Below are 18,770 nucleotides of genomic sequence, written 5' to 3' on the forward strand. Positions count from 1 at the left end.
CTTGTGAAAGACTAGATTCGCAGTGATATGAAGCGCAGCCTGATTGTCACAGAATAGGCGCATGGGCACAGGGATAGATACACCAAAATCGCGCAGTAAGGTGTGTAACCACACCAGCTCACAGGTGGCGGCTGCCATTGATCTGTATTCTGTCTCGGCCAAAGAGCAAGATACCATGTCCTGTTTCTTGAACTTCCAGGAAAGAGGGCTGGTTCCGAAAAAAGTGATATCACCAATGACTGATCTACGAGTCGAAGGGCACCCTGCCCAATCGGAGTTGGAAAATGCAGTGAGCGTCAAGGTGCTGGCTGCGGAGAGAAATATTCTTGTACCCGGACAGGACTTGAGAAAACGAACCAAGCGAAGTACAGCCTCCCAATGGGGTTGTCTCGGAAGATGCATGAACTGACTGAGCGTATTGATTGCATACGTAATATCCGGCCGTGTGATAGTGAGGTAGATAAGACGCCCAACTAAGCAGCGATAGGTGTCGAGTCGGAGAGTGGATTACCAACATCAATGGCAAGGTGATGGTGTTGTTCCATAGGAAATGCTGCGGGTTTGGAACCTAAGAATCCAACCTCCGAAATAATCTCAAGAGCATACTTGCGTTGATTGAGGAACAAACCATCATTGGTGCAGGCAACCTCAATGCCAAGAAAATATTTGAGAACGCCTAGGTCCTTGAGATGAAAATGCGACTGTAGAAAAGTAATGAGGGAGTGAATGGCCATAGAATCACTACCAGGAATGATAATATCGTCAACGTAAACGAGGACAGCGGTGTAGGAAGATGCGCCAGATTTAACAAAGAGAGAGTAGTCGGCCAAGGATTGACGGTAACTAGTGGCTAAGAGAGACTTTGTCAGTGTTGCGAACCAGTTCCGGGAAGCCTGTTTTAGGCCTTACAGAGACTTGTGAAGCTTGCAGAATCAATTCTCCCCCTGTTTGTCATAACCCGGGGGGAGACACATGTAAACATCATCAGTAAGATCACCATGTAAAAAAGCATTGTTGACATCTAGTTAGCGCAAGTGCCAGCCCTTAATGGCTGCCACAGCAAGTAGACTTCACACAGTGATAAGCTTGGTGACCGAGGTGAACGTGTCAGTGTAATCCAAGCCTTCTTGCTGAGTGTAACCCTTGGCCACGAGACACGCCTTATAGCGCTCAATGGAACCATCGCATGCCTTTTAACCTTGTACACCCACTTGCAGCCAATCGCATGCTTACCTACAGGAAGAGGCTACAAAGACCAAGTGTTATTCTATTCCAGGGCTAAAATTTCATTATCCATGGCTTCTTGCCAGTGGGGATGTTTAATAGCCTCTTGGTGGGAGGTGGGTTCGTGATCAGAGCTGATGGCGGAAAGAAATGAAAAATGGGGTTGGGAAAAATCGGAATAAGATAAAAAAAAAAAACCACTAATGGAATAGGGAGTGTTACCTGTCGAACCCGAAGTGAGTGGAAGAGAACCATGTGTGATAGTCGAACAGACAAAATCGTTTAAATGAGAAGGGCGAACAAGAGGGCGTGTGGAGCGCCAAAGTTCAGGGTCGGCATTGGAAAAGGGCGTCGTAGGGGACGAGGAGTCTATGGGAAAGACCGGTGGAGGGGTAGGAACAGTGGTGGTTGAGGGGAGTGGGTCGGCAGCCTTAGCCAAGGGAGGATCGAGGGAAATATTGGGTGATGGGGGTGGGTCATCCAACACTGGTAAGGGGATGACTGAATGAGGGTCAGGCATGGGTGTAGCATTTGCAAAATGAAACACCATCTCGTGAAAAATCACGTCACGAGAAACAAAATATTGATTTGTAGTAAGATCAAAAACCCGATACCCTTTCTGACCAAAGGGATAGCTGACGAAAATACAACGCACAACACGAGGATCGAATTTTGTTCATCCCGGCCCCCGGGCTATGATTATGGGTATAACAAAGAGAGCCAAAAATGCAAAGCTGGTCATACTGGGGCAGAGAATTAAATAATAACTCATGTGGGGTTTTCCCATTAAGATTGGGGGTGGGTGTGCGATTTATCAAATAAGCCGCACTGAGAACACAATCCCCCCAAAAAGATAAGGGCAAGGTGTCTTGGAAACGCAATGCATTGGCAACCTTGAGAAGATGCTGGTGTTTACGCTCAGCGACGCCATTCTATTGTGGCGTTCCAACACAAGAATTCCTTCCCATTATCAGATCGAAATTGTTTAATTGTGGTATTAAATTGATTTTAACCATTGCAAAGAAAGAGATAAGCAAAGGGCAAGCTTCAGATTTAAAACGCATCAAATACACCCAAACGCATCTAGTAAAATCATCAACTATAGTCAGGAAATAATGGGCACCAATGTATGTTGGTGTGGGGTACCCCCCCCCCCCCAAAATATCACAATGAATCAATTCAAAAGGAAAAGTGCATCGATTAGAACTTAAAGGAAAAGGAGACTGTGTTTGTTTTGTCAGATAGCAAATATCACAATGTTTTGGCGTATATAAAACCGTATCTAAAAATTTAGAAAAGGAAATTAATCGATCACGAGAAGGGTGACCCATGCGTTGATGCTAAATGGGAGACGGTAGACCCGACGATGTTGAAGAGGGTGGTAAACGAGAGAGATGTGCAGACGGTAAAGAAAAATTGTAAAGGCCATTACGCAGCGTTCCTGTTCCAATCGGCTTCTTCGTTGACAGGTCCTGAAGAACACAAAAAGTTGGAAAACATGAAACAGCACATTGGAGAGAAGAAGTTAGTTTACCAACAGATAATCAATTGCAAGAAAAATAAGGAACGAATAAGACGTCATGAAGAATAATAGTAGGGGTGAGTTGATGTGAACCGTGATGGGTCACAGGCATGACGGCACCATTTGGAATGCAAACTGGGATAGGGGTGGTGTAAGTAGTAACATTGGTGAGGAGAGAAAGGTCAGACACCATGTGGTCTGTGGCCCCACTGTCAAGCAACCAAGAAAAAGAACCCATACCTTGAACAGAAAAACACTGACCAATTCCTGCAAGGTGAGCGTTGGCGACGATCACGTCAGTACTTAGGAGTGAAAGCAGCTGCTGGACTTGATCAGCCGTGAGCCCAGGTGTGGAGGAAGGTGCAGCATCGACAGATGGGGGTGGGGTGGCTGCGGGGCGGGTGCTTGTCTTGGCTTGATTTGCCACAGGGCCGCAGCTTGCTGGCTGTGCAGAAGAGTTCTTGCGGTGCTTATAGTGATCAAGGAGATAACCGTGGAGGGGTCAACAGGTCTCCCAAGTATGGCCGTGGACCTTACAATGGTCACAGAAGGGACCATTTTTATTTGGGTCAGCGGCAGTGGAGCGTGGTTGATTCCCTTGATAAGACTGTCGATTGGCAGCCATTACAGTAGTGTCTGGAACGGGGGGCTGTGACAGGGAGCGTTGTTGTTCTTCCTGAAGTAAAAGATGATAGGAACAATTGACATCAGGTAAGGATTCCATGGAGAGAATCTGAGAGCGAATCTGTGCATAACTATTAGATAAACCCATCAGAAATTGATAAACACGCTCCTGTTGGACAGCCGAATGGAGATCCTTCTGAGCACCACACGGGCAAGTGGGAATGACAACATAGGATACAAGCTCGTCCCATAAAACCTTCAAACGAGTGAAATATGCAGTGAGGGCATCAGTGCCCTGGTGAATGGTAGCAATAGAGTGCTTCAGATGAAAAATTCGAGGAGAGTTGCTGCGAGAAAACCGCTCTTTGAGATCTTGCCAAACAGAAGAAGCCGTGTCAGCGTAGATAATGTTGTTAGCAATAGTGCGATTGAGAACGTTCAACAGCCATGAAAGGACCATAAAATTGCAATGGTCCCAAGTCTGAACGGTGGATGCCGGAGTAGTCGTATGAGGAAGAGTGCCATCGACGAACATCATCTTGTTCTTGGCAAAGAGAGCCATGCGCATAGCACGGCACCAAGTCGGATAGTTATAACTGGTGAGAGGAGTAGAGGCGAGCACCGTGCCTGGATTGTCCGAAGTGGTGAGATAATAAGGCGAAGACTGATCAATGCCACTTGAGGAAATGGCATTGGTAGAATCCATGTTGTCCAGCATGATGAGATAGAGAGCAAACAAGAGGCAAAGAAGATGGAAAAAAAATAGAACCGAAGGGAATGCTGTAGGGAGAAGAAACCAAGATCGATCAACTTGAAACAGATACCATGATAAATTTGGAAACTGAGATTTCTATTGAATGAAGAATCGTATTTATACAATGGAGATTACAACCAAATATATAGAGAGAAGAGTCCCTTCCTTAGAGCATGCGATAATAAGAAACCCGATTGGAATAGGAAACTTAATATTGCATGAAATAAGGAGAGAATCCCATTACAATGGGAATTAGAAGATTACAGAGATTGTATTAAAATAGGAAAACATAGCTAGAGGTCGAGATCCTTTCCAGTAGATCCGTTATTAAAAACACTATTAGAATGTTCCTTGGATCTTCCAATTAGAGGGTTACATACCGATTCAAGCTGATTCCAATCCAAATCAAATCTGAATCAGCACTAACTATTTTTTTTCACTGGTTAGTTTGGCTCTATTAAAGCAGGATTCGTTTTAGGTGGGGTGAAGACCATCAGTAGCAGGACGCGTCCTGCTCATGCACTTTGCATTAAAAAATATTTAAAAAAAGAACGAAATACAACTCCACATCCAAATAGACAAGCAAAACAAATATCAAAAGGATGATAAATCAAAAAGTCTGGAGGATAGAAACAACTATCAAAAGGATCATACACCAAAAGCTGAGGGGGAGATAAATAAGAGGAATATCTCATGATGAAAGCAAGATGTATGTTTCTAGGAGTGATGCAGGCATAGAGGCAGCAGTGGAGGACGTGGAAGTCCAGCTCAACCACCCAAAGATCCTTAGAAGATCTGAGATAATAAGAGCCCAACATGGCTAATTGGATTTTGATTGCAATCAAGGATCCTTGCTTGGCTGATTTGGTATTGATTGCAATCAAGGATTGATTGGCTGATTTGGTGTTGATTGCAATCAAGGCTTGATTGGCTGATTTGGTATTGATTGGAATCATGGATTGATTGGCTGATTTAGTGTTGATCGCAATCAAGGCTTGGTTGGCTGTTTTGGTGTTGATTGCAATCAAGGATTGGTTGGTTGATTTATAGTTGGTTGCCTTCTAATCCAATCCTTAATTAGTTTTTACCTAATATGCTATATTTTTATTTAGTATGCTCTTATTTTAGTAAAACTCAATCTTAGGCTTAGGGATTGAGATTGGGCTTTAAGAATCCTATAAAAGGATCTACTGTAATAAGAAAAGGCAAATTTTGAATAATATTGTAGACGCTGAATTTTGGCACCTTGGAAGTGTGACTCAGCGATGATGATTAAAGCTCGACTAGCTTGCGTGGTGACCAAATGGTAGAAAATGACCAATTTATCCTTACCCCACTTTTTGTAACCAAACTGTCCCAAGTAGAGCCCAAATCCCTAGGATAGCCTTGTTTAACCATTTTAAGCCCACATGTGAAATTTTACTCCAATCTGACACCTTTTTTGTCAAAATGACTGTCTTACCCCTGGCCTGGTTCTCGGTATCTGGACTGCCCGATTTGGCCCAAAACACTTTGGATGACCTTATTTGGTCATATTAAGCTTTCATGAAAAGTTTCGGCCAAATAACTTTTATGAAAATGACCATTTTGCCCCTGGAATGGTTCTTGGTACCCGAGCCACCTGATGTGACCTAAAACCATTTGGATAACTTTATTTGGTCATATTGTGCTTACACGTATAATTTCATGTAATTCCGGTATCATTTGGACCTTGATCGGTGTGAAACACCATTTATGTGCTTTCCTCAATATCCGTGCCACTTTTAGGCAAAATCCAGCCATATATGCCACACAGATGGAAAGTATGTGTTGAGACCTTCGCGGTGATATATGGTGCATCAAAATCGGCCACACGGATTGGGAGATATCAATGCTTGAATGTGGACCCTTAAAATAGAATCTTTTGAAGAAAAAAAAAATGTTGACCGACCCAGGTCAGACCGGATTGACCCAACCAGACCAACCCGAGCCAACCCAGCCTGGCTGAGCCAAGGCCAACCCTTTGGGAGCCACACTAGGCCCACCAACCACCCCCACATGGGCTTAGCCCCATGCCCACCTGCATGTGCCAGCCAAAGTCTTGGCTGCACCGGCCTAGGCACCCCAAAGTCATGCCTGCCAGCCCCAACTACCCACCCACCTTATCCCCTGCCATTAAGGCCCCAAGGGTCTTTGAGACATTTCCTCGAATGGATTTTCTCCTATAAATAGCAGGACATTTGGAGAAGTAAGACACCCAAAAAATTCATGAAAATTATCTTTGTGAAGCTCGTTCTCCCCTCTATCCATTCATGTCAGAGACATCCCCAGATCATTCTCTCATAGACATATAAAATTCCTCAAATACCCCTTGTTCACCACTCTTGCCATTCGGGGCAACCACAATTGGAGTGATTTTTGGTGCTTTCTAGCGATAATTCCGGCCATCCAAGGGTATGTAAACTGAGCCCAGACACTTCCACACTTCAAGGGTAGTTTTTATATATTTTTATTTATTTTTTATGTATTTCTTTTGATTTTCTTTAGTTAAAAGAGGCTTTTTTCAGTTAAAAAATCTTCAAAAATAACACATGAGTGGTAAATTTCTGAAAATTTTAGGGAAGATGTTTCCTATTGTGGTTGATGTTCATTAGTTTTCCCGAGCTCCAAATTATGTTTTATGTGACATTTTGCCCCTGTTAGTGTTTTGGAATTATATGAAATCTGATCCTATGGGTCAGGATTTGGACAGAATCATTTTGACCATGTTAAAGATCAAGTTTTGATTAGTGGGAATTGGCTCTGGTTTGATCCAATTCGGATCTGTGATTGGGATTTTGTATTTTTCTTTGTTTTCCCTTCTTTTTAGTATTTCAGAAAATATTAAAAATAGTATAAATGCATAAAAATTCACAAAAAATTATGGGATACATATTTCATCAGGATTGATTTTATGGGATTATTAATCACTGACATGAATGTTTGATCATTTTCATAAGTGTTCCCTACCATGTTAGGGACGCAGATGTCATTTTTCTATTTGTTGTGAAAATCCAAGAAAATAAGAAAAAAATGTATTTCTAAGCATTAAAATCTGTTTCAAGTTTTTTTATAATGTTTTCATATGCATACATGCCCACCATGAATCATAACCATGGGCAAAAAATCATTCTTGCCCTCAGGGGCATTTTGGTAATTTTCCAAATGCAAGCCCATTGTGCCATCCAGTAGTCTTACTCGACATGTTTAGTAATTTCATGATGTTTAATGACATATCAAATGCCTGCAAATGACTTAAAAGTTTTTGTTCTAGCATTTTTACCATTTTGCCCTTAGGGGTATTTTGGTCATTTTGTGACCAAATCATGTTTGGGGTCCTGGAAAGGTTTCTAGCACTTTATTTGCAAGTTTTAACTTTCATAAGCATGTCTTGAGCATAATTTTTCTTTTTTCTTTCATGCATTTTACCTTCTAGGGGCATTTTCGTAATTTTGGTCATTTTGATCATTAAGCCATCTTGTTTATCAAACTTATCCATGATTTTACCATTGCCCTAGGATCTTAATAAATTTGCACAATTGACCATTTTTTTTTATCATAGAGTTAGATTTTCTAACTTAGGTAAAATAAATCAACTAGATTAATTAGGGCGCATAATGTACATAATCACCTAACTTAGGGGTAGTAATTAGGATTAAAACATTAATTTTAATTAGCCTAATTAGGTCCATAAATTTCAACAAAGATAATCAAAACACAAAAAGAAAAATAGTTTAATTAGGTGCATAATATGTATAACACAACAGTATACATTAGAGTTTGGTCTAGGAAGACCGGCCATCGGCCGGGCGGTTGTTGGGTACCTAACACCTTCCCAGCCCGTAACTTAACACTTACCCAGAGATCTGGAGCAGACCATCCATTGAGTCATTGGAGTTAATTTAGCGCCCTTCTCTAAAGGATGGGCACCATTTGTGGGTCCTAGACCCTGATTTAGGTGGCGACTCCCTACACCATAAGCTACAATCCCCGCGCCGCTCCCACACTCGGGTGCACCACGCCAGAAAGAGGTCGCGGATCGATCTTCGTCCGTTGCGCCTACAAATATTGAATTTGACCTCCATTGGAGAGTTTCTGTTACAGCTTGGCTTTTTCGACCCGAACCCTAACCCGAATCCGATGGTAGGTCCAGAATCCGAAGTGGCAACCTTGTATACATTTTGGAGTATTGCTTTGGTGTTTGAACGAGTAGAAGATAAAGAAGGGAATCTTGGTGGTAACCCGTCGTCTACCGGCAAAATGACGCGTTCCTCCCCTCTACAAATTTCAAAATTTACAATCTAATGTATAAATCATGGAAAGCGACCCTGACCATGTTTTGGGTATTTGGGGCATGAAAACATCATTGGAAATGTGTTAATACGCGAAACCACCAAAGCTCAAGGCGTTCCAACACTAGGACAGCATATAAAATACTCTGGTGGATCACTCTGGTTGACCACTTATATCAACCAGAGCTACTGTTACTGTAGATTTTCGTCTTGGGAGTACGGGACCCAGTGCCTTGAGTCGGGGATTTTGCCGCCCCGTCCCATTTATCTAATGGGAATGTTTTCCCAACAATGTTGGTATGTGGGGCCCACTTAACTAACCCTCGTACATAAATTTGGTCAATTAATTATTTTTATAATTAATTGGGATAAGGCTAAACTAACCGACTCAACCCACGGTCTATATAAACTAAAACTAAATCTAAAACTCTTTTCACTGTTCCTATCTCTACTATGGAATACGTTGGAAGCAGAGAAGAAAAGAAGAGAAAAGAGAAAGAAGAAGAAGAAGAGAAGAAGAAAGTCGAGGACTGATATTCGATTTTTGGTAAGAAGTTTATCCCCACATCTCATCTCTCCTATGATTTCTTCTTTAAATTCCTTCCATACCCTGATTCCTGAGCCAGGTTCATCTCTGATTTGGGGAAACCTAAGCTCTATTCTCAGGGATAGGGGTTTACTTAGATGGCTGTTTGATTCAGTCAAGTTATTCCTAATTATGCTAGACTTTACTAAGTTTTCATTTAGGTCATTGATTGATGGTGCTACCATCAAATAGCAATCAAATTGCACCCTGCTGAGTCTAATCATGCTGTATAAGTTAGTTCCAAATGGTGTAGTTCATGTAAAAACAATAACTCTGATTTAATTCCTGCATATCTAAACCATAGCCATTATCCTAACCCCAATTCCCCAAATTGCCCACCTCCCTAGCCTATTTTGAGTCACAAGAACTCAATCTTATATGTAGGAATCATCCCTGATGTGAATTGGGGAAGACCAACCCAAAACCTCCATTAAAACTTTGTTTTTCTTTTCTTTTATTTGTTTCTGGTTGTCTCTGGTGGAAGTTTAGTCAACCAGAGACATAGACTAGAGTTACTGAAGGGTGTTTCTTAACTTCAGATCTATTCCGAATCGACCCTAACTTATCTTGGGATCGTAGTATCATTAGAATATCATTTAACATGCATGTTTAGTTGATAATTTTCAGAAACATAACTCTCGAGTCAATTTTCCGTTGCTGTTTGTCTCTGGTGGAAGTTACTGGTCAACCAGAGACATAGACCAGAGTACAGAAAGGTGTTCTCTTAACTCCAAATCTATTCCGAATCAACCCTAACTTATCTTGGGATTTCAATATCATTAGAATATCATCCAGCATGCATATTTAGTTGATAACTATTAGAAACCTAATTCTTGAGTCAACTTTTCGTTTACAGTTTGTCTCTGGTGGAAGTCACTGGTCAACCAATGTTGCTGTCAAGTGGTTTCTTGACTCCAAACCTATTTTAACTTAATCCTAACCTATCCTAAGACTCCAGCAACATTAGGGCACCACCTAACATATATGTTTGATTTGTAAATATAGGACCTAACTCTTGGGTCATCGAGCCTACCGACAATCGACTCATGAATCAATCCGACTTCGCAAACACAAGCATAACAAGGTGAGTGAGAATACACCATACATGTAGGTGTAATACTTTCTGTTTATTTATGTTATTAAAGTTTAATATGTACATCATTCTTTAATTCTTGTTTTGTTTATATAGAGCTATTAAATGAAATGTTGAGGTATGATGATGTGTTTGGAATGCATTCTAATAAAATTAATAGATTAGATGCTGTAGTCGGCTTGAAAATGAAAGGTATGGTGTGCCATAGTATGGGATACGGGAGCACCGTATACTTCATACTATGTTCATATAGAATGGCATATGGCTAGGGATCAACATCACCCGTACTACGAACCCTTGCCAACAGGGGTTAAGGTGTTGGATACCACAAATATATGAGGCTAATGTCCTGAAGGGGCATTGCTCAGTCAGTAGACTCATCGGGTCATTAGAACAAGTGGTGTCGGTTGTCCCATCAGTCAATAGGGCTGGTGGTAGCACAGTGGTAACATTGAAAGCTGGTCGGGCTGACCTTGGGAAGGGATGCCGGAGCCGACTGGTTTTCCTGACAACTCAATGGATGTATCGCGGGATGGGGTTGGAAGCCCGCACTAGGGATACATGTATTGGGATTGTAGTAGTACCTTATTACCTGGACTTAGTTTTGTTGTTAGGAGGATTAAATAATAAAATTGAACCTTATGCATATAGGATCATGTTTGTGTTGCATCTGTATGCATGGTTTATTTTTCATTCACGAGGCTCGGTGGAGCTCACCCCTGTTGAATATTTTCTTTTAGATGATCTTACAGGTGGATACGGTGATGGCGGAGGGGATTACTTGGAGAACTGGGACTGATGATGTAGTCTTTTCAATTGTTTTTCTTTTGTTAAAACTCTACTCTTTATGGCGGATGTATTTTCATTGTACATATTTTAGTATAGCTTGTTTCTGGCCCGATGGATGAAATTATGTAAATCCAGACTGTTTGAGAAAAAGGGGATCTGAATGTAAATAATATTTATATAAACTTGTGAATTGTACTTTCTGCGCACTCTGATCAATGAAATACTTTTTATCTTGATTTGGTGTTGTGCTTGTGATGTATAAATACTGCATCTGGATCCTAGAGTTCTTTGAATACTTTGGGTATTTGGGTCACTAGACGAATCCTCCCAGGAGGTGGTTTGCGGGTGTGACAGTTTTAAAGGAACTTATTAGTTCCAATCTTGTGATTGAGTGTTCTTCTTCCTCCTTAACCCTGCTTGATCCTACCCTTAGCACAAGGCTGGTCCAAAGAGTGTCACGCCCGCACCCCACCCTGTGGTTTTGATGTGACTAGGATGATTACCATCATCCTAAACCACCATCAGGATCTCGATTCAGTGGCCTAACCACAGTCAACTCATCATAAATATCACAAATACATCAGAGTGCGAAAACTGAACATTTACATTACGGGAATAATGTAAATCAAAAGAGAATGCGAAAACGTTTACAATAGTTATAAAATATCCATTTCTCAAAGTGATAAATAATTAAGGGAGGAACCGTCCCATCATCGCCTCGTGCCAATGGTTAGGGACCAGGGAAATCCCCAACTGTCTCAATAACTACCCAAAGTATAAATATCAGCAGGGGGACCCAGGTATGAGGATCTGAATACTTTTACTTATTGCTCTATCCGTACCCTTCTCTTCAGTATTTGTCTATGCACTGAACAGACTTAAGCATTGGAGAGTCCCCCGTCAGAGTCTGCTCTCAGTCTTTCCTGTGTCTTCATCTTTTTGCAAGACATTTACGTCAACAAAGAGGTTTTCGGCAGTAACAGATCTCAACCTTGATTCTCACAACCCAAAAAACAAGAAGAAATCTCAAGAATTAGAATGTACAGCCTAATCACTATGAGTAAGAGTGTTAAATGTAAACTGAAACTATTCATCGAAGCCGAAGCAAATTGTTTAGACTAGAAGCATTAAGCCGTTTAATAAATGGTTCAGTTCTAGTTTGGAAAAGCCCAGCTGTTTAACGAACGATTTGGTTTGCAAAAGTCCAACTGTTTAATAAATGATTCGGTTCGGATTTCTACCACTTATCTATCTGGTTCAACCGTTACAAAATATTAAATGATTATATTTAAAACCCCATGGGTATTCTTCAAGTGGGCTGCCCTATCCCCATTGGTTCCTTCGCTTAATCCTAAACCTAGCCATTTGTCGAGTTCGCATAAATCACTTTTTGTATGCTCAACATGGCATGCTGCATCACTATTCCAAGATGGACTCTCGACGCTTATAGGTGAAAGGTATAGTTTGTACTCACATTAAGTTATGGTCTCTATGTCTCTTGCCCTCGTTTCGTCAGTATAGGCATATAGTAAAATATTGGCCTTGAAGTCTCATCAGTTGAGTGCCATCAGTAAGTGTTTTTAAATCTCACAAGTCTCACATTTTGGTAAGTGCACTTATGATTTAGAATAGATATGCAAATATGTAATATGGAAAGGGGTTTAAAATCGGTAAACTATTTAAGAACCGTTTAAGGACCATTTTGTGAGCATATTGTGTCAAACCAGTAACAAAAACAAGACCAATAAAACTGCTTTAAACCAGTAAATCAAAACCATATACAAATCGAGAACCTGAAAAATGTTTTTTTTTTAAGTTCAGCAACTCGTTCTTTAATGCAATTTTACAGTTGTTTTTTGGCTACGGGCTAGGGTCACTACTAGTTGTATGCATGTATTGGCCAATATGTGGGCTACGTCCTACAGTTGGTTAGCCCCTACTTTGGCCCTTGTGTATTGGTATTGCCTTGATATGTGGTTCGCTTCGCTACTATCAAAACAAAATGTCATTTCGGCAATATGTATTAGCTCCACTTTGGTGTTTCCAGAAAATACCAACATAGACAGACGTAGGGAGTACCGACACTGATACTAAATGAAAGATGAAATCCCATTGCAATTAAATGCATAATTAAACTGGGAACATACCTCATATGATTAATAATCCCACATTCTGTCCAACGTGTCTTTGACTTCTCTGGCAACGACGATTGCAAGACCAGAGATGGAGAGAGAGGTGCTTATGATTCCTTATTTCCTCAAGCATAAGGAAAGATGGATTCTCATGCATTAAATGAAACCAGGGACTTTCGATTCAAATACCTCCCATCATGGTGGTTACGTGGTGGTAATTACATAACTTCCACTTAATCGTATAAGTCAGTTAATTATGTGACAGTGTAGGCCACAATAATGCTTACAAATTAGTGTAATATCTATTTAAGGTTCAACAATTAAATAAGTTATCAGGTCAAATGACTATAAAATGACCTGTGTGGTAAACATATTTTTGCTAACCTTGATTCTTGATGTATTAGATTCGTAGTTCAAGCGATTATTAGCCAATTGATCTGTAGTTTCTTTATATTCTTCTTTTTTTTAGGGGTGTTGAGTGAGGTGCTTTAGTAATTGATACTCTCTCTTTCTCTCTTAGTACAATGAGATGTTATTGCACAATCAGGCACACTTTTGCCTCCCAATTATCATGGGTTGTCACAGTGACCCAAGTAATGCTCATCTGAACATTTATGGTAATTCATGATTCTAGCAAGACACATGGTTTTGTTATTTACCAACGATCTAACAAGCTTAGTTGAAGCTAGATTTTTAAGGGTAGTTCTAAATAATCTCACCTAAATAAGCACCAACACAAATGGCCAAAAATTGCATAATCAAGCCCAGCCATCAGGCCTGCCTAGCCCATTGATAGATTCAACCTTCCACAACCTTATCAAAGGGTGGAGAAATGCTTAATTTCATACAAAAGCAGTAAGATGTTGTGAGGACAATGACCTGGCGGGGGATCGTCATGTGTCCTCCCCCTCATCCCTCTTTGGGGGAAGAGAAGTAAATTGAATGCTGGAGTCGCCACCTAGAATAAGGTTCTAGGACCCACAAAGAAAAGTTAACTCATTGACAGCCCATTGAGGACTGATCGGTCCATTGGTCTGGGTATGGATCATATTATGATCTGGAGAAGGTATTAGACACTTCAGTTCACCCAATCAAGCCGACCTTCCTATTACTTGGCCAAAATAAGGGTAAATTACATTACAACCCCCTAAGTTTTGCTCTAAATATAAGGCAACCCCCTGTGTTTTGAAAATACACACCCTAAATACGTAATCGCAAAAAGTTGGAGGAGATTATAGGCCTTGCGGGAACAAAATCCTTGGAATGGTTTTTCATGTATGACTACGACACCATTGAGTCACTCCCAGAGCTTTCCTGGACTTTAACCCACTTGAAGGTTCAAGGATGCATTTCATTAAAGAAACTTCTAGATTTGTCAAGCCTAAATAATTTGAGGGAATTAAACCTAAGTCACTACATAAAGTTGGAAGAGATTCGAGGCCTTGTGGGAGCAGAATTATTGGAAAAGGTTTTTGTGTCTGACTGCACCACCATTGAGTCACTCTTAGAGCTTCCCTCGACTTCAACCCACTTGGAGATTGAAAGATGCATTTCATTCAAAAAACTTCCAAATTTGCTAAACCTAAAAAATTTGAGGGAATTACAATCAAGTCGTTGCAAAAAGTTGGAGGAGATTCGAGGCCTTGTGGGAATAGAATCGTTGGTAAAGTTTGTTGTGTTTGACTGCAACACCATTGAGTCACTCCCAGAGCTTCCCTCGGCTTTAATCTACTTGATTGCTGAAAGCTACATTTCATTATAGAAACTTCCAGATTTGTCAAGCTTAAAGAATTTGAGGGAATTAAACCTAAGTCATTGCAAAAAGTTGGAAGAGATTCAAGGCCTTAAGGGAACTGAATCCTTAGATTGTCTTTAACGTACGACTGCAAAACCTTAACAGATACTCCATTGATGATAATTGGCCAGGTCATTTTTCTGTCTTGTTGTTCCATACTCTCATTAGAGCTTTAATTTATAAATTAACTTACTTCCAATTAGTTTTTTTTTTTTATTGAGGATTGATGGTCGGCCCTATCTTTTCCTTTTTCCTCTTATTTTTACATGGAGCACTGTTAGTCCATACATTTGCAAGAATTAATTCCTTAAATGTTAATAATGATGGGAAGATATACAAAGGATTAATTCTATGCCTTGTTTTTGCATTCACCTCCACTTGTCAAAAGGTAAATAGGAATGTGGCAAAGGTATACCTTTGGGTTACAGTTAAATTACGTCGAAAAGAATTGAGGAGTATGTTATTTTAAAATTCCTATTAAAGACTTTGAATTTACTAGAAAGAGAGAGATAATCTACATTCACCACTTTAAAAGGTTTGACTGATTTGGGTTTCCGTTGGAAGTAATAGATGCTATTGAGGAAATAATTTTTTAGAGTGAAGATTGTGAAGTGAAATTCTAAAAGCTCATATTGTTGGGAAATAGGGACGAACCTGATAACCAGGAAATAAAATGTTAGCCATCCAACGTTAACTGACTGTTGGCCATCCAACATTAACTGCTGACGTGCCATTGAGTAGATATGAAATGTCCATTTTACCTTTAGATACCCATTAACCTCAGCAGTGGGCCAAGAAAATTTCAAGAATCCAATTTATGTGAAGCCATCCTATACCCATTTATTCGAATGTGTATTCTTTGAAGGCCATAGCCTAGTGAGAGGATTAGTTTTAGGAAGTTCAATCGGCTTTAGAAGAATTTCTGAACTATGCTTAGGAAAGTTTGGGATTTCTGAAGCTGCAAGGGAAACAGAAGGATCAAGTAAGAAGTTTATGGGAGAAAAGGTTAATACCTCGACGTTAACTGTAGTTGCTTTCAGCTGTTCTTTGCTCTTTGCAATATTATCAATAAGAGCTCGATCCTCGTCACTCATGATGGGCCAGAAGTTGTGAGATGGGCTAGCCATTTCAGTAAGACTGTAGGAACACGAAGAGGAAGATACAGTTGAGCAATGGTTACCGAAAAGGAAAAAATGGAGAGTAAAGGTGAGAAAGCAACCAAGAGAAGATCTCTCCAAAACTTTTATAAAAGGGTCACAACTGGAAATCATTACCTTCCCTCGAAAAGCGACGCCGCCGCCTTTACGATTGAAAAGTGGAAGAGAGGAAAAGGCGAATCATCATAATGGCCTGGAGGGTTGCGTATAAATATCTTGTCTTTTCTCACAAAAGATCCTCAAAGGGGGGAGAAAAGAAAACTGTAGTGAAAGATATGAATCGTCGTACGATCAGAAAAGGGATTGCAATTCCCCAAGGACTATATAAGCATCATCCTAAGAAATTACAAGGGGCATTATTTACACCCTAAAATTATAGGCTGACCGATATGGGTAGACCGATCACATCTGGAGGTTAGAAAGATCGGTCATAAAGGTAGGACCTTTAAACAATCAGTCAACGAGGTTGTTCTTCACACAAAGTAAGAATGTTCGGAGATTGAGACAGTTATAGCTGAGAAGCGCCTAAGGTTAAGAGCCACTATTAAAGTGGAAACCGTCCAAGCAAAATGTGACCCCAAACGGTTCTACAACCGTTAAGAGAAACTACAGTTGGGGAAGCACGTAATGGAGGTTTTTCTTTACAAGTATAAAAGTCATAATTTTGGAAGAAGAGGGATCTCTCGATCAACAAACAAACCTGCAATTACTTATTTTTTTATTTCTACATCTTACATTTTCTTAGTGTAACTCTCTTCTGCCTCAGATCCTTATGATCATTCTTTCTTTTTTCCCCTATCAAGTTCTTCTATAATTCTCTGTAACAGTAGTATTTCTTTTGGATGTACTATTGCCAGAAATTAATAGAAGATCTCGATTTCTTATCCCACTATCATCTCTTTGTGATTTTCCCTTTTACTGAGTTCATTGCAATTTGGTTTTTGTTTCAAAAAAGTCGTTGGACCAATCGAGGCAAGAGGGTAATCCACATAGCTTGATAGAAGTCAGAAGTGCAAACTTCTTTAACATTGAGTCTTGAAGACTCTGGCACACCCGTGTTCTTCATTATCACTATTCATTAAGGTAGACCGATTTTACGGTTAACCAGCTGTTTGAGCGATCTGGAAAAAGAGCCAAACATGTATCATACACATGCACCATGTCAGCATTAAATCATCCCCATGGCTTCATGCATGTATGCATTCATTCTCCTAACCTCTATTATGTATGATAAATCCATACATGCATTTGCCTATCATGAATGACAACCATTCCACGTGCATCACCATGCATGTTATACATCCCATACACATGTTGTTGTGTCAAGAAACTATCAGGCAGATCTTCTAGGGACGAAGCCTGCATAGAAAAACAAATTAGCAAGTTCTCCGATGGGGGACTCTCCAATGCCTATGCTAAATCTCTTTTACAGTAGATAATTCAGAGAATCCAAGCTGATCTAGGGTGTGGGTCATACCTTGGTACTTATAGAATAGGTCACATGGGTTGAGGCGGTCGTGGAGAGTCCCTGGTTAGCAAGTGTTTCATTTTGAGTAGGAAACCCCATCACGGAGTCCCTTGCTCTCCGAGTCTTACAGAGGCAGTTAACCTTTTGTTAGATGCCGGACCAGGTTGGTCATGACGATGCCGTGCCCTGGACTTCGGTTCCATGGGCTCGGCTCAACCGATCTCCTGAGGTTGGTTGGGCTCATTTGATCCGGTCTTGTGGACTCAGCCTCAGCTGACCTCGCTTGGCCTTTGCAATCGTCCAGACACTTGGAGTGTTCGGCTCTCCGCTCGGTCGTGTGAGACCTCACCGTCGAGCATTACCAGTCCCGAATCGACCCTTGGGGTTCAGCTAAGGTTACAGTCACGAACACGATGATCCCGATCCATCTTCTACCTTCGTTGGTTCGGGTCTGGTCCCCCGGATTTTAATCCTATAACATCCCTGACACATTACCACCATGCCAAACACATGCCAACACATACTAAACACATCATCTACCATACCAGACATATCCCAGTCATATTGTATTCATCGCAAACCATCCGAACATTATAGAACCATTACCAGAGCCTACGCACAATTATCATAATGCACCTGAGCTACTAAAACACAGCCAAACAAGTCCAAACAGTAGAGATACTACTTGAACATCTCAACCACTATACTAGTGCCAACAATGATAACACATACACATAGTACACATTATACACTGCCAAAGAACAATGCCCTAAGTCTAATACTCCTTCACTTCTCCTTGTATGTTGAATCAAAGAGAGCCTATTTAGATTCATTCCTCTATACATGCATAAGGGTTGTGTGTGTTCAAATTCTCACTACCTCTTTTCTTACCCATCCTTTTATATTATTGTCCAATGCATTTTGTGATGTTTTATTATACTTTATGAGTAGTAACTGAATACTTCATATTAAGAAGTATGAAGTTCAATTTGGTTAGGTTTAAATTTAGGGTCCAATTAAAAGAGAATAGCTCCATAGACTTTATTCATATTCTTATTTAGGTCCTAATTGGATCATTGGGTGGTACAAAATTTTATTCTGTGATATTTGAAAACTAAACTTTTTATGTCTTCTCATTTCTATGGTGTTTAGAGAGAATAATCAATTAGAACCAAAGGGGAACCTTTGTACTGAACTGACTTGAATTACAAGTCTGATTGATTTGATTTTAAGTCAAGATCATGATAGAATGTGGAAATAAAATGAAAATTTTGACACCCAGGTTTGAATGCTAGAAGACTGATATCAATAAATGC

The sequence above is a fragment of the Telopea speciosissima genome, chromosome 2 (genome assembly GCF_018873765.1).
Source record: "Telopea speciosissima isolate NSW1024214 ecotype Mountain lineage chromosome 2, Tspe_v1, whole genome shotgun sequence".
NCBI lineage: Eukaryota > Viridiplantae > Streptophyta > Magnoliopsida > Proteales > Proteaceae > Telopea > Telopea speciosissima.